The 20486-nt window shown below is 49.1% G+C and overlaps 1 long non-coding RNA gene across 1 annotated transcript; it reads left to right on the top strand.

Annotated features, from left to right (window-relative positions):
* The first annotated feature begins 1999 nt into the window (after positions 1–1999).
* On the top strand, positions 2000–15048 carry LOC138121409 (uncharacterized). Its single transcript, XR_011156179.1, has 3 exons — positions 2000–2122; positions 3792–3892; positions 14484–15048. It is a non-coding gene; the product is annotated as an uncharacterized lncRNA (long non-coding RNA).
* The last annotated feature ends 5438 nt before the right edge of the window (positions 15049–20486 follow it).

The raw sequence follows: 20486 nt of genomic DNA, 5'->3' as shown, positions 1-20486 counted from the left end.
TCAGTGATGCCATGATGATTTTTTGCCTTTTCTTCTATACCCCTTTTATATATTTTTTTTATAGCTTTTGTATTCTTAATGTTTTTTAGCCTACATTCTTAGACGTGTTTTGTCAAGCTGAGACTAAACATCTTAGAAGCCTCATAATTAAGGATCAAAAAGCCCCAGACACCAAGGTCCTCTCCAGAACAGATTTTATAAACTAAGATAGAACCATCCAAATGGAAGGTTCCTCGGAGGAGGGGGCTCAGTCGAGCCTCTCACCGGGAAATCTTTGATGGATGTGCTAATTAGTAAGACCTATAATATTATACCCCATCTATGAGGTGTGTGCATTGCGGGGTGCATTTCAGTGCATTCCACCTGGACATGGTGCACCTAAAAATCCTTAAAATAAATACAGAGGTAAAATCCCTTTTCCTCTTCTAACCGTGTTTGATTCTCGATTTTAAGACCAAGAAAAGGCGTCATCAGCAGGAAGAACAGCAGTTCTAGGAGCTGCCATGTGGACAGCACAGGAAGGTCTTTAATGCTGAGGTGATGAGGAGCTGAAGTAGGACATCTAGGACAGACAAACCCTGGGAAGAAGTTGGCATAGCACCCTGCTGGGTACTTTGGACTGGAGAGACTGAGTGAAGAGTGGATGAGGATTGAGTTCAATGTCCCCATCTTATACCGCTCTGATCCTTGACATTTACTCAGAGCTCAGACTCTGAAGAAGGGCTTAAGCCAGTGGCAACTAATTCCAACAGAAGGTCAAGAGCTTGTAAAAATGCACATGACAAGAGGGACCCTTAAAGAAAGTGGGACTTCGTGTGTGACTGCCTGCCTGCCCACATTCCAATTTGGAGAGGATTGGAGTAGGGAGCTATAAAAGCCATTTGAAAATGCAAGTTCCAGATCCTTCAGGAGACAAATGCACATTTATTTAAGGGCTCAGACAAGGAAAGAGAGAAAAAAACCCCATGGAAGTCCATGCACATCTCCGTGGCATCTCTGACTCTTGCATCAATTGTAGAGCCCTCCAATGGTTTCCAAAGCCAAATATTCGTTCCTTGACTGACAGCAGTGCTGGTTTAACTGAAAATGCTCTTCAGCTACTCAGTGTATGCAGGCATCCAGCCTGGGAAAGTGCAGCTAAGACAGTGAATGTCTGTCAGAGGCCAGGACAGCTTTAACTACAGGCTTCCCTAACTCTGTTGCCTCTGGATTTTGCTTCTTCTTGCAAAATCAGGACATGAAAGTCCTTAAGTGTCTCCTGGCAGGATGATTGCTTTGAAGTGTCTTTGGGCTGCTGTGAAGGGCAAAAATCAATGTGACTCAGAGGCTGCAGGACCTTGCCCTGCAAATAATGCTGCTGGGAGCAGGAGAGGAAGGTTCAGACTGAGGCACTGGTGAATCCTGGAGTGATGCAGTTCAGTTTGGGAATGAGGAATTCAGAGGTTGGTGGTGGCAAAGATCAATGAATACATCATCAAACAGGAGCTGATCCATAAAACAAACTGCTACCACTCGGCAGAGAGGTTGTGCTGGGACCTCCCAAAGACACAGTGAAGAATGGGGCAGACATCTGACCGGTGTGTGCTATGAATGACCAGTGCCTTGACCTTCTTGCTTTTGGCCAAAGGGTGCTGGTGTATCAGAGAACCTTCTGATGGCCATAATGGAGCTGCATTGGTTTATACTGGTTAAGATCCACAGTTCCCAGCAGGATTGAAAAGAGAAGCTGGTCTCAGCTCTAGCTGGCTGGAAAAAACTTCTAAAAACTGTTTCAAATCAGCTATGATCAATAAAATAAACAGAACAAGAGAATGAAGGAGAGGAGTGGGATGTGGGAGAGAAGACCTTCTGAAGTCTCTTGTATAAGCCCAGCCACATGGGAATGAGCACTTGCAGGAGAGGGTGCCTGATGGCTGAGGTATCCATCACAGACTGTTGTGATTCAGCTGTGATGAAGTTTTGCACAGGTGCATGAAGGAGTTTGAAGGAGGCCCATGTAGTGACACAGGATTGCAGATTTTCTGAACCCTTTTCATGCCCAGTCCTGAAGGGTACAGAGGAAAGGGTTAATGCCTCCCAGAACTCAGTTGTGTTGGGAATGAAATAGAAAATCTGAAAGCAGGTCAGTACCTCAGCTGCTTATGAATTCTCATTAATTTGCATTCCCTTCTCATTTATTAATGGGCTGACTCACACTGTATTTGCTTTCCCTTTGCTGCAATTTGCAAAATTCCTTCTTATTCCCAGTAGCCCTCTTGGCAGTGTTATTTTTCTCTGTTTTTCCCTGGCCTTTATCAGTTCCTTGCAGGTCTTAGCTGAGTTTGCATATTCTTGTTCAGTTCCCCCGACTATTTCTTTTCAGCCTTTTTATCTTCAGCCCTCTTAAAACATCCCTTGGGACTATCTCAGTGTCTCTGGGAGCAGCTGGGATTATCCTGCCACCCATTGTGCCCATGAAGGGGATTTTAATAGCTCCCTTGGCCCTCCATTCCCTTTTTCCTTCCAGTTCCATGAAGGGACTCAGATGGCCTCCCAAAGGCTTGGAAGCTCCCAGGGCTTGGAGAAACCTGAGTTTTTCAGATGGGAACCACAGTCCTGAGTAGCCAGTGGATCCTGTGGAGATGCTGCTCTGTTCTTCGTTGCTGTCTGCTCCCAAATGCTCTCTGGGTTGGTTATTGCAGTGGATAGGCTCGTGTTTTCTCCTGTGCTCTGGCCAACACTGGCCATCTGAAGGGTCTGTTGAAGGGGTTCACAGCTTCCTCCCAAGGCAGTGAAGGGGCAAGCACCAATCTCTGCTCTCTGGTGTCCAGAGACAGGAGATGGTATGAATTTATGTCAGGGGAGATTTAGGCTGGATTTCAGGAAAAGGTTCTTTCCCCAGAGGATGGTCAGGCACTGCCCAGGCTCCCCAGGGAATGGTCATGGCCCTGAGGCTGCCAGAGCTCCAAGAGTGTTTGAACACTGCTCTCAGGCACAGGTTGGGGTGTCTGTGCAGGGCCAGGAGTTGGACTTGATGGTCTTTGTGGGTCCCTTCCAGCTCAGGATATTCTGATTCTTTGATCTTGCTCTGCCTGTGGAGGATCCAAATCTTCCCCAACCCAAGAGTCAGGCAGCCTGTTACAGATGACCCAAAGCTGTGGTTCTGGCACCATTGCATGTCCTTTTCTCCCCTCATTTACCTCAGAACCAGTCTCTGCAGTCACCCAGAGAGCAGAATCTGGCTGTGTGAGCTCATTGGAAGGCTCTCTTTGGCTGTATGAGTCCACCATGAAGGTCTATGGCAGGATGAGCTTTTGGGGGCTCTAGAGGTTTGTTGTCCCAGAAGCTGGAGAGTGTTTGGTGTTCCCAAACTTGGTGGGTGTTCCCCGTTTGGTGAGGTGAGAGGGGTGTTTTTGTAGGTGCCAGCCTTGCCAGGGCTTCCTGGGTGCTCCCCCTCATACTTCCCCAAATTCACCCACAAGAGGGAGGCAGTGGCTTGTGGTGGCAGTTCCCAGTAGCATGGGGGTCACAGGGGGGTCGTGGGGGCCCAGACACAAATCCTGGGCTATGTGGGGGCCTGTGGGCTGCATGGGGGCCATGTGCACCCTGCACCACGCACCTACATCACTGGAACCCAGGCACTGGGATGGGATGGGATGGGATGGCTGAAGTACATTCATGACACACCTTGTCCTACAAAGAAAGAGCCAAGGGACAGCATGGTCTTGCCTTGATGGCTTTTATTTGTGTCAAAAAGTGGAAAGATGTTGGTGAAAGATATTTTTGACCTGATTGAGATTTCCCCCTGCTAGGGCTGGGAGAGACTTATCATGGTGCTGTGCCTGTTAGCAGAAGACTGCCCCTTCCTTTGACACAGGTGGTCCTGTTGCCAGCAGAAGGTGGGAGCTGGAAGGTACTGTCCTTGACAACCCTTTTCCCTTTCACTTTGTCCAGATAGGGTGTGGAGTTTCTCTCACTGGGGATATTCCAGAACCATCTGGACACAATCCTCTGCCATGTGCTCTCGGATGACACTGCTGAGGCAGGGAGGTGAGACCCCATAATCCCACTGTGGTCCCTTTCAACCTGATCCAGCCTGTAATTATCTCTCCAAACCTCCACATCTTTCCAAACAATCTGCTTATTGTGGAGCAAAGGGGCCCAAAGGGAAAGGCTGAGGGACTCCTTGGTATATGTACCAAGCTGATCTTTACAACTGATGCCTTTCCATGGACCTATGGAAGGTAGAAGAGTCCTGTAGGTGCAGAAACTCTGCTCCACAGTCATGGGTCCAAGACAATGGCTCTGTTTCCAAATACTCCTTGGACCCAGCTCCAGGCAGACAGGCTCCAGTGACAGCTTTGCCCCCATGAAACTTGCCAAGACCTCTCCCACACTGAGGGCCTGTTGAGGTAGTGTGGTTATCTCTATTCAACCCAGGTGGATCATCCTTTGTTCTGATATCAAAATAACAGGTTCATCACACATCATTTACTCAAATGCTACCTGGGAAACTTCAAATGTAAGCAAGTCCCTTTGGGAAGTTCAAGAGAAGTTCATAGCAGCCAGGGATTTTTGTCCCAGACCCTGAATCTTTCCATTGCTCAGAAGACCCCCTGCTCTTTGGGCTGGACTCACACAGCTGTGGTGCTTTCCCGGCTACCACGGATGGAGTCAAAGCTTGAAGCTGCTGTCAGATGGACCATCCCAGATTGTGCCTCACAGCAGGCAGTGGGCTCTGGGGTCACCCATCCCAAATAAGCAGTTCATTCTTCCACACAAAGTGGCCTCACTCCAGCAAGGGCATGGAGACTGCTTGCCATGGAGAGCTGTAACTCCAACAAAGGATTCCTTTCTCTGAACTGCCACACAATTGCTGGAGTTAAATAAATCTCTCAAGCACAAAGCAAACTATGTTAAACAGTGTCCTCTCCCACTCCAGCAGGATAAAAGCCGGGCATTTCGGAAAGTGTTTAAAAACCATCTTTCATTCATTTGTGTTCACTTTTCCCTCCTGTTGCATCATTGCACTCATTCAGGGGCTTGCACAGGGACCTGAATTTCTAACAGGAACAAAAAAAGCATAAGGGGAATAAACCCAGTGTTAAAATTCATTCAGAGCTTCTATTATTTGGGACCGAAAGGGGAAGGTCCCTTGCAGGTCACTTTTAAATGTGTCTGTCTAGAGGCAAAAAGCTTCAAAGTACATTTATCATCCTTTTTATTCACCCCCTTTGTCATCCACAGCAACCCAGGGATTTTTTCTTGCTTTGTGTTGTGGTGACTAGTACAAACATGGCTGGGCTCAACCACTGTGTGAGGAAGGAGGGCTCTCCTCAGCCTCACACATCAGAATACGGCTGAAGAGCTGCATACTGCTGGCACAGCATTGGTGGTGACATGCAAGGTGGAAGGGGCCTGGGATGAGCTGTCCCAAAACTCACCTGGACTGTGGGGTAGTGAAACCTGGGCAGGAGTGGCAGCAGCTAGCTGGACCTTTTATGTGTAGTAATTCACTAAAAAATGGGATTTCAATGTGACCAAAAGGAGCTCTAAGTTCAGGTTTCAGTCATTTGGATGTATGTGAAAGTGTCAGCATAGTCCTGCTAGATGTTTCCAAGGTAAAATGTCTAATTTCTGAAGTGCTGGAGTTAGACAGCCTTGAAACAACAGTCTTTTCCTATTTTCACAGGGCATTTTTATTTAAAGCCTGACCCAAAGCAGGAGAACATGAGGCTAAGCAAAAACATCGAGTGTCCCAAAGGAAAGGGTTCCTTTTGGGTCAAGGGGACAAATTACTCCAGGGAAACCTCTTGTGATGGTTGCGATCCCTGGGCTTGGTCCCCAGCCCCAGGGAGCATGATCCAGATTTAGGCTGAACTTGGGGAGAAGCAACTGATGCAGAAGATCAGCAGAGTCATGGCAAACTTCAGGACTGGACAGCTGGTGAGAAGAGGGAGCCATGGGAGAGAGCATGGATGGGGGAGAGGAAAAAGGAGGGCAGCATGTAGGTGATGGCAGGGGACAAGAAGAAGAAGTGGAAGAGGCAGAGCTTCTGCTTAGCTTCCAGTGGTGCAAGGGAGGACATGGTGGGAGAGCAAAAGGCAAAGCCCAGAATAAGGCAAACTGAGGTATGGGTTGGAAGGAGAGCTGGATGCTTTGGGGTTCCCTCTCTATTACCACTCGCGATTTTGCTGGGAAAAGGACCCCATGGCCTATCCAGGGTTGAGGTCCATGAGACTGGTTCAGCTTCACTGGGGTTCAGGACAGTGTTGGGCAAACTGTGGAGGGAGCAGCCAGACTGTATGACCCAGTGGCTGTGTCCCTGGTGGGTTGTTGAGACAGGCAGGACCTGTCTGTCTACTGGGACAGAGAAGGAGTCATGGGGTGGTCTCTTTCTATGATTCAACGTTTCCAAGTCTTCATACCCTTGTACGCTCCAGGACACTGATGTAGGAGGGGGTCTCTCTCCTCTTTGGCACATCTGGCCGGTGGCTGCTTGGCCTCCTCTCCTCTCCTCTCCTCTCCTCTCCTCTCCTCTCCTCTCCTCTCCTCTCCTCTCCTCTCCTCTCCTCTCCTCTCCTCTCCTCTCCTCTCCTCTCCTCTCCTCTCCTCTCCTCTCCTCTCCTCTCCTCTCCTCTCCTCTCCTCTCCTCTCCTCTCCTCTCCTCTCCTCTCCTCTCCTCTCCTCTCCTCTCCTCTCCTCTCCTCTCCTCTCCTCTCCTCTCCTCTCCTCTCCTCTCCTCTCCTCTCCTCTCCTCTCCTCTCCTCTCCTCTCCTCTCCTCTCCTCTCCTCTCCTCTCCTCTCCTCTCCTCTCCTCTCCTCTCCTCTCCTCTCCTCTCCTCTCCTCTCCTCTCCTCTCCTCTCCTCTCCTCTCCTCTCCTCTCCTCTCCTCTCCTCTCCTCTCCCCACCCCATTAAATACAGTTTGGATCATGTCTTACTCCCATGGTATCCCTTACACCCCTGGTGTCCCTTCCCATACTGTGCAGCAAGACCAACACTGTCATCTGTCAGTCAACAGTGTTCCCTGAGCTCCAGATCCGCCTGGTGCCTTTTAAGTCCCCCCATCTCTTTCCAAACAGGTGGCTTTGAATTAATGAGGTCTAGGGATAGTTAGAGAGTTATAAATATCTTCTGAGATGATGAATTTTAATCAGGAGTCCCTAATGAGCACAAGATGAAATCAGGAATGAGAATGATGGTCCTCCAATGGGTCTTCATTAACAATTCAAATGACTGAGGTCTTAATTAAAGGGCTTGGGACTTAGATGAGGGATTACAGATTGCCCAGGGGGAGAAATCAAAGACTTCAAGCCCCTTTTTTATAGAAGGTAATGATCTTTTAAATTAGATTTTTTTAAGGGAAAAAAAAAAAAAAAGAGAACAAGGCCTTGCTGCTTTATCTGGCTGCTTCACTAATTTAAATGATGCTCAGATCTTGAAGTGTGCAACCTTGGCCTGACAGCCCCCCATCACCTGCAAGTCCTCACATTGCTCATGTCACTCCCTCACCTCCACGTCCCACTGAACACTGACCCTTGGACATGGACATCATGAGGGGTATCTATGTTCTTCTTGGGGAACACTCCAGGGTTCCCTGATCCCAGGGAAATGTCAGTAGGAAGACAGTGAAATTGAGCCCAATCTCCTATCAGCTTTATGACTCTCCCTCTTTGCTTAGTTGTTCTGAAATGTGTTTTCCTAGAGAAAAATACTGCAAACATTCAGATTGTGTTTGTGGAAAGTTTCAGGATGTAGAAAACCAGGGTTTTTTTACACTTGTAATATGTTTTCATGGTCAATCTCAGGCCCATTTCCTTTGGCACACACAGCTCCAGGCAGCAGGTTTCCCAGCAGCTATCCCTTCCTAGGACAAAATGACCGTCTTGTCTTTGTTCCTACTGTCATACTTGCCACCATTTAGTGGTTTGAAGCGGGAGGAATTAACTCCACACAAATATCTTGTGACAGATTCCAAGTCAGAACTACAGTTTAATAGGAAAATTAAAATAAAGGCCATAGTACAGAAACACTGGCTTAAACTGACAGGATATGACCTGACACCCTGTTGGTCAGGGTGGTAGTAGCAGTCCAATGAAATGGTGGCTGCAGTCCTGTTGGAGTGATGAATGTGGTCTTGTCAAGGCAGTGATCTTGTAGAAAGGTCTGGTCCTTCCCTGGAGGACCAGCGGTGGTTATCAGCTCTTGTCCTCTGGGAATTCAGTGGTAGTGCCCCTGTGCTGTTCCAAACCTCTGATTATATACAGGTAGGAATGTTCAGTTCCTCCCTCCGGGCAAGGCATTTCACAATGGAATGATGTAATTCTGAGTCATTCTGTGAGACCTTGATGGCCCACTAGCGGAGAAAGCCCTCCCCCCCAGAGTGGCTGCTGCTTTCCCAGAGGGAGTTATCAGGGCTGAGTCATGGAGAAGATAAGAACATTGCTCCACCCATTTTAACAGCTCATGTAGGTGGGAGTAGAATACATACTTTTGGTTACACTTTACATTGTAACCCAAGACACACCAACACAACACCTCATCTAGGCCGAAAGCAGGGGATGTCAATCCCCCAGAGTGACCCCTGTTAATGCCAGGGTCTGCTTGTGGCTGCTGTCTCTGTCACGTCTTGTGGACACAAGCAGGGAGGGGATGCTCAGAGGTGGTTGCATGAAAGAGCCTCCCAGGACAGAGGAGAGGTTTTAGACCATGGGGCAAAGATGAATGCTCAGACCTCCTGATCCAGTGTTTCTTTCCAAGAAGGGGTGGGAGAGACTGTCTTGGTTTGAAAGACACGTGTCTGCTAAGGAAGGCAGGAGCCTCCCTTGGAATGGAAAATGTAACCCCCTTCCCTCTGAATATTATAATTTTGAAATTAAGGGGCTTTCAGGCAAAGATAGGAATAACAGTTCTTTACTAGTATATATAACAAGGCAATAATACAGAAATACTGGCTTAACCTGACAGAGATATGACCTGACACCCTGTTGGTCAGGGTGGTGGTAGCAGTCTGATTAAGTGGTGGCTGCAGTCCTCTTTGAAGTGATAGATACAGTTCTGTTGAGGCAGTGATCCTGTAGAAGGGTCTGCTCTTCCTCTGAAGGTCCAGTGGTGGTTATGTAGCTCTTATCCTCTGGGAATCCAGTAGGTAAGGGCTGAGTGTGGTGTTCCAAACCTCAGATTATATCCAGGTAGGAATGCTTGTTTCCTCCCCCTGGGCAGAGCATCTCACAATGGCATGTGATGAATCATGCAGTGAGGCTGGGTGGCCCATTAGCAGAAGGGGCAGATAACTCCCAGAGGGAGTTATCAGGGATGCTTCACGGAAGAGAAAAGAACATTGCCACACTTGGTTTTAACAGATGGTGATAGAATACATACTTTTGGTTACATCTTACATTGTAACCTAAGACACAGACAGAGAGGGAGAGAGACAGGGGATGCTGCAGAGGGGTGGGTGGAAAGAGATGTCCAGTTACAGTGGAAGTGGTTCCAAAATCTGGGTCTGGGGTTGACTCCTGGCTCTAAAGAGGCTCACGAGCAGGTCTCACATGGAGGGAAGGACAGTCCCATGCCGTACTTCAGAGAAGCTGTGTATCCATTCCTGGCAGCTCCTGAATCTCTGCTGCTCCCACAGCAAGAAGCTGAAGCAGGGCTCTCTGCAGGGGTAGTCTGAGAAATCTGGGTGAAGAACCATTCATTTAGGAAGAGCAGAAAGACTAGAGATGGAATTCCTGGTGATTTGTGCCTGAAGGAACAGCCTCTGTGGGCATCCTTTGTTGTTTAAGATCTGAACTTTCCCATGCAGCCTACAAGGCATGTGTGAAGCTGGATCCTCTGCCCTCCTCCCAGAAATATCTCAGGAGCGTCAACCCAGGAACTGCACTAGGTGTTTGGAGATGAAGCTGGACAAGCTTTCAGAAGGCTGAGCGAGATACACAGAGGCACAGAGTGCTATCCCATAATCTCTGCTGCATTAGGAAAATGGGTGGATCCACTTGGAAAGTGAAGCAGGAGCGCTTTCCAAAGGGGCTGGCCTGGCTGAATGCAGTCTGCATTGGAGCTATGAAAAAAGCACTATAAAATCTGCAAAAGCCCCTGAACTGACTTGCTGAGTCCCACCCTGTACTCCAGGTCAGAGAGATGGTGGCTCCAGGGGGCAGATGAAACTGCGACTGAGAACAGCCACAGCACAGGGCATGCTTACCTCAGAGGGGGCCTCTTGGGAGCCCAGCATGCCTCCATGGACATGGTGGCTCCAGGCTCAGCCACCTTGCACAGGACCCAGGTGTGACACCAGACAAATACCAGGTCCTGCATGGCTCCAGATATGATGACAGAGGATTTGGCCCTGTGTGAGAGGCATGGGGATGCAGAAAAACTGCTGTGGAGTCCTGCCTCTTCATACCCTCATAACAGAGCTCAGCATGTGAGGCAGTCCTAAAAAGAGTGTCCATGTGCTTCTGCCTGTGCTCTCTATCTCAAAGACATCTCTATCCCAAATGTACTACAGCACCAGTATCATGGCTTGCCCAGCTTCAGAGATGCTGGAGGGAGAAGCTGACTTTTCTGTGGAGCTAAAGGACCATGACTGACCCTCAAATTGTGTCCTTTGGGAGGGAGAATCAGGCTATGGGCAGAACAGGCAAAAACCTGGTATGCTGAGCCTTGTCTCCAGACAGATGCTGGAGTTTCTGTGGAGCTGGGGGCAGCAGCTGGATCATTACGTGTCTCAGATAACAAAGATCTGGCAGGAGGGTCCTCACACATCCCCTCATTGGAGACCACTGAGGCTCTGGGGGATTTGGACACCTCCCCTGCAGCAGAACAGGTGTGAAGGGCACACAGCAGTTTTGGTTCTGCAAGAGAGGCTTGTCTCCCATCTCTTCCCATGTGCATACTGGGACAGAGGCATTATCTCAAGATCAGGACTGGTTTTGCTGTGTAAAAAGCCCTGGAAATTTGGGGGATGGGGTGGGGAGTTTCTCTGGGACAGAGCAGAAAAGAGGTGAATGGGGCTGATGAAAGGATAGATGGGAAGCATTGTCCCCTCCCAGCTGCAGAAGGTTGATAATTTTATCACCCTCAGTGTGGCAGGTATTTTCCAAAGTCAAAGAGACTGGCCTTGTCCCAAAAAACCTGCAGATGAGGACAAGAGGATGGTGAGGGCTGAGATCTGCCATTAGGCAATAATAATGGAGATGTTAATGACTTTTAAGGGAATTGCCTCTGTCTTTTTCCTCCTCTTGATCATCTGTTCAAGGTTTGGTGACCATGTGCCCTTGTGAGATCTTTGAAAGGGGCAGCAATCTCCTGCATGAAGGGGAAAGCTGTCTATGTGGGGTTTGTGGACATGGTCCTTGTGGGCACCCGTGATGGGCAACAGGAAATGTTTGCAAACAGGGTATGAGTCCTGGAAGATGATACCAGAGAAGGTGACCCAGCTTGGGACCTGGAAAGGGGATGCTGGGTACAACCCTGACCCATCTCCAACTTTTTCTGTAAATGAGCCCTGTGCTCATCAGAGCTCCTCTAAAAACTGTCCCATCCATTCAGCGTGATGTTTCCTCCAGTGCATCCCCCAGCCAGACCCCCAGCTGCTTGTCCTGTTGCAGAAACACATTCAGGGTGGTGCCAGTGGTGCACCCACCGCCACCCTTACTGACCCCACTGCCATCCCCACAACCTGGGGGTGCGAGGGTGACTTCACTGGCAGCCCGGGGCTGGCTCAGGAGAGGCAGCAGCTGCGAGTCTGGCTGGGACTTACACCTATCACTCTGTAACTTCTGATGGAGGCTGGATTTGCTGAAATGTTCACTGGATTTTTTCAGCCTGCTGGGGCCCATAAATCTGGCTGTGCAGGGGCTGCTTCTGCTCCTTTCCTTTGGTGAGCAGAGGCGGTATTTTTCTTGGAGGGTGAGACTGACTGCAACCCTCCTTCCAGCACCTGCTGCTCCACCTCGAGCCACATTCCTGAGCAGCGGTGGAGACTGGATCTGTCTTTGCCAATCGGGGACACTGTGGTCTCCGAGCTGGCCCTGCTCCCCCCCCACCGTTCTGCAGCAAGGTAGGGAGGGGGTGCTGGTGCTCGCCCTGCTCCCAGAGAAGCCCATTCTGGCCAGTCATCAGTGTCAGAGCTGGAGAGCCTGGCTGAGCCCCTGTCACGGTCAGGACTCTGACGACCATCCATCACTGTTCCTTCTTGGACAGATGGGCCAGAAACAACTTGTGGATGCTGAATGTCCTGTTCAGCATTGATTCCTGGGAACTTCCCTGGCTCAAGTGGGAGTATGATGTGGAGCATGGCTCAGGCCATTCCATGGGACTCTCCTTCCTCTTTTGGCATGGGTCTCTCTGTGCCTCTCATCTAGGGCTTAGGAGATCTTGCTGCCAGAGGGAGCTCCCAGATCCCAAGAAACAATCTGTGATTCCTGATCTGGAGGATGTCTCCCCCTGCTCTTCATGGGCCACCTTGATCTGCAGGTGGGCAGAGCACCAGCTGCATCCAAAGGATCAGCTGGCAAGAAGTAGGCAGGTGACTGGGCTGGGGCAGCCTGGCTGAGACAGCTCTGCATGCCCATCATTTAACATTTCTCTCACAGACTGGTGTCTGCAACACCCCAGATGCCTTCCATCCATTCGTCCTTAACCAGTACCTCAACCACACTCCAGAGCTCACCTTTGAATGAGGAGCTCTGCTCTGGCCCTCATTGTGATTCACCAGAAAATTGTGGTGCCGGTGAGAGATGCTTCAGTACTGAGTGAACGTCTTGCTCACTCCTTCTTGGTCATCTCTCACCACAGCCCTCTTGCCCCATCACCTGGGCAGTTTTCCCTGTTACCAGCATTTTCCAGATCCCCCATGGTCTCACTGTCAAGTATGTGTGCGTCCCAAGAGATGGTGAGTGCAGGGATGCTGGGCGAGTCTCAGGCTCTTCCTAGACCACCTGGGATGTGCAAAGGGAAGTATGTGCATGTAAAAGAGGGCACTGAGATGCACCCTTGAGCAGTGTGTGGAAAGCCAGCCCTGGAGAGCTCTTCCTTTGCTGGGATCATGTTACATGCCTGTAATTAGCCTCTGGCTTTCCTCACAGAATGAGCAATTGTTTCAGTGATCTGCTAGAGCAGAGTTGTAGGCATGTCAGGCTGGCACAGGGCAGCTGTAAAACCAGATCTGCCTGAACCGCAGCCATCGTTTTTCAGAAGGAAACCACCTGGCCAGAGAAAAAGGGATTTATTTGCCTCTTCCTTCATCCCATTCTCACAGGCAGAATGATGATTCTGTTACAACCCGCCCCTGAGGAAGAAGGTAACCCAGATTAATAGATTCCTTGGGGTGGATTAGAGTGAAATAACACTGAATGATCAGTGCTTATAAATACATATATATGGAGGGCTTATTTTAGAACAGTTTGGTTTCAATGGAAAATGGCTATGTAGCTGATTTGGTTATTATCTATAGTAATACAAAAGCATAAAAAGAACATTTAAGAAGATGTATAAGGGAAAAGAAAGAGAAAGAAAGGATAAGAACAGAATAGTTATATAGTTACCACCCTCCAGTGGGTCCAGGGATAAAACCTGGTTGTTGCAATTTCGATGTAAGTTGGTCAAAGCAATATTCAGTCTCGATCCATCATGGATGGAGGAAGCCCGCAAAATGCAACGTTCAATGAGTTAATATATGCTCAGGCTCGTTGGGAACACCCAGGTACCCAAGTACCTCCCCTGGGGCAGAGAATTCTATGCTGTATGACTTAACAGGTGGATCAGGGGAACTTCGGGGGTCTTTGATGGTTTATGACACTTTTTAAGACATGACAGCTGCTTCTCTTGTCATCTTAGCAGAGCCAATTATGGCTCATCAGAAAGGAATTAATAATTTCAGGTTTATATGTGAAGTGTGAAACTTCCTGGAAGGGAATTTTCACTCCTGAGCCAATTATGTAAGGGAGGACATGATAAAAAGATATATCCTGCCTCACAGGATCTGCTTCTTATTGGCTTCTTCCCTGATCTGTCTCAGAGCCCAGCTTGTCCTCTCGGTGTGTGTGTGGGGGGGTGTGTGTGTGTGTGTGTGCAACCCCTCTGTCCCTGGGTGGTTACTTTGGGCATAGTCAGCAAAGCACCTGCTGCTTTTGCAAATGGCCAATTGTTTTGAGTCATTAACGATTAGCATTCCAGTCTCTCGAAGGCTCTTCGGAGTCTCTGTCTCTGCTGCTGCCAAAAGCAGAATTTCACACCCTGTTCAGCTCTATTCCCCGATGCTCCTAACCCAGCATCATGCTCCTACAGGTATCCTAAAAACCTGCACGTTTTGGCCACAGAACATCCTGCATTTGTCTGCTATTGCACAGGGACATATCAGGAGAGTTTTCTGCTGGTGTCACACATCTCCATTCTCCAGGCCTGCTCCACATGGAGATGGTCTGCCTCTGCAATGGTTTGACTGGGTAAATACCCCACAGTTTATCCAAAATTTCCTGTTCTGTTTGTTTCCAGGGATGTGTCATTGGAGGTGCCTGATATACAGCTGCAGCCATGGATCATCTCCAGCAGTGTGACTTTTGTGGCTTTCCGACCAACCATCACCCATTAAAGACTGTGTGCCAGGAAAAGGTCATGTAACAGCTCCACAGGGAACACACCTTGTTCTCCAGCCCCTTCTGTAAAATGTCAGGTATCCTACAAGTGAATCAATGATTTGGAATGCAACTCCATTCAAATTTAAAAGTGCATTCCCTTGAGCTGCTGAATTTGACCTGAAAAATTCAGCCAAATTCCTGGTCCTGGTGCACTGCAGAGACCTGATGAGACCTTCCAGCTCCTGCCACTTTCTGCCCGCATCTGTCCCGCTGTATCTGACCCTATTGATGCTGGTGCACTGGGCCACCATTGTGTGCCAGTTTGGATGCCCAGTGCATGACAACATCTGATCTTTTGGTAGGTGACTCATTTGGGCCTTAATCCCAGTTCTAATCTAGCTATGTTATTATTTCCCAGTTTTGATGGATGGGCTTGTTAGCTTTATATTACTCATGAAATGTCTTTCTTTTGTAGTTTCTGATTAAAAACATCTCTCTGTTTCATCTTTATGGGAAATTCAGCACTTATTGCTGGGCTGCAGCTTCATTTAAGCTCTTTGGCCTAAGCTAGCCAAAAATAACTAAGCATGGTTGGTTTTCAAAAACAGAGATACCTGCCAACCATCTTTCCTGCATGTGGAGTGACACTCTGCTTAAGTGTTGGTTGTCTGTCCCTCAAGATCCCACTTGTCTAGGGACTGCCAGCACATGGGTCCTCTTTGCCTCTGGGAACATTTTGTGGTCTGGTAGTCACGAGAGTTGGATTCAACAAAAGGCTGATTTGGTTGATGTGTGTTTGTGGTGCCCCCATTTTCTCTGTTGGGTGCCCAGCACCTGAACATCTGCACTTGAGTGTCTCACCACAGGTCAGCTTGGCCAAAGTTTGGACAGAAACTCTGCCTTACCCACCACTGAGCGGTGGTGACACTGCTCAGTTTGAGCATGAGAGGTGACTGGTTGGAGCCATTGGCCTGTGACCAGAAGATGGGCTTTCCAAACTGCTGGCACCAGAAGAAATGCTTTGGAAGGGCCTCCCATACAGCTTACACAGCTCTCTGGGAAGCTTCCTTGTTGAAGATAAGCAAAAACTGATGGAGGCTGATGAAGGATAGATGGATGAATGTAGATGAAGGGTAGATGATGAAGCTGATGGAGGGCAGATTTAGACTGGATATTAGAAAGAAATTCTTCCCTGTGAGAGTGATGACGTCCTGGCACAGGGTGCCCAGAGCAGCTGTGGCTGCCCCATCCCTGGCAGTGTCCAAGGCCAGATTGGACAGGGCTTGGAGCACCCTGGGAGAGTGGAAGGTGTCCCTGCCCATGGCAGGGGGTGGGGTGGGATGGGATGGCCTTTAAGGCCCCTTCCAACCTGAACCATTCTAAGATTCTCTGATTCTATGCAAAATGAGGACTCTTGCCTAAGGAGGTCAAGCAACTTGACTGACCCCTAAGTGAGAACCTGTGTGCTGGAGAGGTGCCCCAAAGGGATGAAGCCCTTCCTGACTAGAATAGAAAGGATGGGTCCCTGTGCCTCAGGTTTGATCAGTCTCCTCATGGTTTGGCTGATAATTCTGGGACCAGCTGAGAAACAACTCCAGCACTGTCCTGTCTTTGGTGTTTCCAACTGTGCCCCAGCACCGCATGCTACCAACCACATAGTTGTGAGTGAGTCCAGTCCCACATACCATGCACAGGATATACAGGGGCCTAAGTCTGCTCCTAGAGCTGAGACCTCCCCTTGGGTTCTGCCTTGTAGATCAGAGAGAGGTAGTAAGTTTTCCAGGAGAACAGCTTCATCCCATGCTCAGCTCCAGCTGGATGACTAAGGCAGGGGAGCTGCAGGTGAGTGTGTACAGGATACTGAGGCTGGAGGGTTTGAGGGGGCTGGATTACAGTGTACACCCAGACTTTCAGAGTGGCTGGAAGTGCTGTCTTATGTTTGCTTCCTTTCTTTCATCACTTTCAGATCCAAAGAAACAGCTGAAACCTCTGGAAACAGCAAACTTAAAAGGAGAAAAAAACCCCCAACCCTAAAAATAAAGATCAAGGGATCTTGAAGGGCTTTATCTTCCAAGAATCTGGGTTTATTTTTAGGAAGGCAGATGGGGCAGAGAAGCAAAAGACAGCAGATAGCCCCTGCTTCTGGTCCCATTGGGCTGTGGGTGCCGTAAGGCCAGCCCATGTCTTAGACCCAGCTGGGCAGATCCCAGGCTGTGGAGAGCCAAGACTCAGATTTATTTCTGCAGTTTCCCATTATCCAAATGTCCTGCTGGAACAGCACCAGAACATGGTGCTGGGAATTTTGTAACCCTATTTTCTACAGTAGTGCATGGAACCTGCACATCCCACACCTGCCCCGGCTTCCTGCCTCAGCCAAAGTGTCAGATGACGCCAAAGGGGTATTGCCTGTCCTGCAGCAACCCAGATATTCATGTCCAAGATAAATGGAAGCTCCCTCCCAGTGTCACTGAGAGGTGAGAGATAGTGGGATGCTGGCCCTGGAAGAGGGGATGTGTCCCAGCTTCATTCCTTTTTCCTAGGGTGAATGTTTGGATCGGGCAGCGTGATTTGACCCTGGCTGCATCTCTTCCCTTCAGCTCCCTGTTCTTTGCCTCCCAAAGTTCTTCCTTGCCTCTCCAGAAATATTTCTCCAGCAGGGAGCCAGGATCTAGTCACAAACTATGAAATAAGGCAAATTGCCACCCATTTACCCCAAAATTAAAGCTGCTACAATGAGAGACATTAGAAACATCTCACCTTGGGGCAAATCGAGTCAGAGTGGCTAGCAAAGGGTCAACTCCCACCTGCATCTGAGCTAAAGGCAGCGGTGTGATGTGTTCCCCTAATGCTGTGGTTCTCCTTCAAAATACAGCATCACTTAGTGCAGGATCCCTTTCCACTGGGGGCACACAGGGCTGCTCTGCAAAGCACCGCTGGCCTGAATGGGTGTGAAAAAAATCACCTGTCTAGCAAGGAAAATCCCATGTAGGTTTTCCTGCAACATTTGCAGTAGAAGAGCTAGACAGCAACTGCCATCTAAGGAGAGGATTTCTGCATATCTGCAAAATAACACTGTCTGCAGCTGAGGGGTTTGTCTGTAAAGGGCTTCTGAGGTGTCAAAAAGTGGTTTTTTTGAGTGGGTTTCTTTCTCTGTGTGTTTCTGCATGTGACACATTACTCTTTAAGAGTATGACACTGGCTTAGAGAAATAACTGGTTGGAAGCTGTCACCCCTCCCTCTGAACTCCAAAACATTTCAGCAAAGCCTTATGAGGCAGAGGCACCTTCAGTCTATCTGGTCCCAGCAGGTCCCAGGTGACTCACCCTTGCCCCAGAAGGAGTGTGCTGGCTACTCCGGGGAGGCTGCTTTGCTGCACAGAGATGCCTGTGGCTGGAACACAGGTTGCACAATCCTGCTTGGCAGCTCTGGCTGTGGGGTTGCAAAATGCAAAGCCATCCATGGCAGTCACACACCAGCGACTCACCCGAGAGCTGTCCTCATCTGCCTGGGCTGCCAGGCTTTCCAAAAGCTGGTAATAAGGGTCTTAATAAGTGGTAAATTGAGAAAGTCCTTATTTCCTACTGAAACTGGGCAAAACCTGCAGCTGCTGCTATGCCCTGATATTGCAGATGTCAAGGCACATGTGAAGTGCTGGATGCTGGCACAGACAGGAAGGGATGGGGAGAGAAGGGATAATTTTTCATTTTTCAATACACTTTTCATTAATAAAGCACCTGTGTGAGTGCACATCAGGCCCTGCTGTGGTGGGGACTGGGGGCTGTGCCATGCTGGGTGGCTGTGCCATGCTGGGTGGCTGTGCCAGCTCCTATCCCTAGGCAGGGCTGTTCTGGTTTAATGTGGCCAGGAGCAATCCCACACAATTATTATGAACAAGTGCTGTTTTCCTTGGAAATAAAGGGCCTTCTTTCAAAATATCCCATTTTTATGAAATATTGTTTTTTCTGTGGCCAAGTTTGATTAGGATTTTTTCCAAAAAAATACGACTTTTTAAAGGTTGATTTTTTTGTTGTTGTTGTTTGTTTTTTTTTTCTTTAGTCTGAAACTCTCCCAGAAAACTCCATCAGAGAGAATGGAAAGAGCATGGAAAGAGCAATGCGTCTTCTGCTATAGTGCACCCAGGTTTGGTGTGATGAGCAACCTTGGTTCATTTATCCGAGGCCCTGGCACAGGGTGCCCAGAGCAGCTGTGGCTGCCCCATCCCTAGGAGTGTTCAAGGACAGGGTGGACGGGGCTTGGAGCACCCTGGAATAGTGGAAGGTGTCCCAGCCCATGGCAGGGGGTGGAAGGAGATGAGCTTTAAGGTTCCTTCCAGCCCAAACCATTCCATGATTCTATATAGCCAGGAATACAGGAATGCTGTAATAGAGCAGGGGAAAACCACATGAAAAACCAAAATCCGTCAGAGCCAAAGCATCAGCACCCACCACAGCATGTCCTGCACTCTAGCCTAATGTACAGAAACTGGATTAGGAATATATCTCAGGAAAGGAAAGTAAGAAAACCTCTTTCTCCTGGGCTAGCTTCTCCCACACAAGGAAGAGGGATTCTTTAACTGGTGTGGGATTGCTTTCCCAACCACATGACAATGGCCAGGGTCTCTGTGGCATTAAATTTGACAGCCTGTGCTTTACATGGTATAGTTTGCAGGCTGAACTTCAGAGCTATTTGACTGGGCATTACAAAGTTTCCTAGAAGATTTTAGCATGTGAGCTTGGCGTTGGCACCTCATAGCAATAAACAAGCTCAGTGCTGGTGCTTTCCATCCCCAACACTGCGAGTGAGAACATCAGGGGTTTCTCTTTCCTGTGAAAAGCCCATAAACCAGCCAGGTAATTAATTTTCTGCTTTTGAGGAGAGCTTAGTCTGGCAAAGAGTTCAAGGCTGGAGCATTAGCAGAGCTCAGCTTCCGCTCAACCCTAGGAGAGATGGATGTACCTTCTCCTCGGGGCCCGCTCAGCTGGGAGGCAGCAGTAAAAGCAAAACAGGCTTCCTAACAGGAATTGCATCCTGAGTCATTACTTTCAGATACTTGAGTGTCAGCCAAGGACATACAGTTAGTGTGTCCCAGTGTGAGCCCTGTTGATTTTATTGTCCTGTTATTCCACTGTGCACAAGGTTGCTGCCTGGGGGGTGTGGGGGAGAGGCTGGGGGTTGTTTCTGCCCCTCTCATTGTTGTAGTAGTCATCCTGAGGGAGCGGGGTTACAGCTTTCTCCACGTGCTAGGATCACTGACCTGCAGTTCTGTGTGAGGTGATTTGATGAAAGAAACCCACACATTTTGCCAAGTCTTTTTGTGCTATTTGCTCTTCATTGACAACTGCTGCCTGTGCCCCAATCAGCTCCTTGTACAGGTGGGTTTTAGCTGGTGGTCACCATGGAGGGGCTGCTGCATGCTGAGTTGTGGCTTCTGTGCAAACCCAGGCACTGCTCCCAGGTCAGCTGGGCTAAATGGGCCACTTGGGGCAGCAGGCAAAGCCACGCCTGCCCAGCACACTCTTCTGTGGGTCCCTCACTCAGGGCCATGCCACCTCTTGGCCCCAGGAGTGGCCATGCCACCTCTTGGCCCCAGCCACCTGGCAGACCTTGCATGGGCTGGGGGCCTCATGCATGATCCAGGATGGGTCCCTTGTTCAGGCTTGGCCTTTCACTGCTGCTGCTGCAGTAGGAGCACAAGTCAGGGGTTTATTATGACCCAACACAACAACGTGGCACATCACCTTGGGGACAAATGCATGTCTGTGAGGAGTGACATTTTCCCTCCATGCTGCTTGTCCCCTCTGTGCTTTCCTTTGCCCCATCCTGCTGAGCCAGGAGTGCAGCAAATGCCTCTGCAGCAGCTTGGTGCATTTTTTCAGGGGCTGGTGGATGACTCCCCCTGCGCTGCCCGCTGTGTGTAAGT

This window comes from Aphelocoma coerulescens, chromosome 21 (assembly GCF_041296385.1).
Source record: "Aphelocoma coerulescens isolate FSJ_1873_10779 chromosome 21, UR_Acoe_1.0, whole genome shotgun sequence".
Taxonomy (NCBI): Eukaryota; Metazoa; Chordata; class Aves; order Passeriformes; family Corvidae; genus Aphelocoma; species Aphelocoma coerulescens.
The sequence above is the reverse complement of the archived record's forward strand: the minus strand, read 5'-3'. Positions and strand labels throughout refer to the sequence as shown.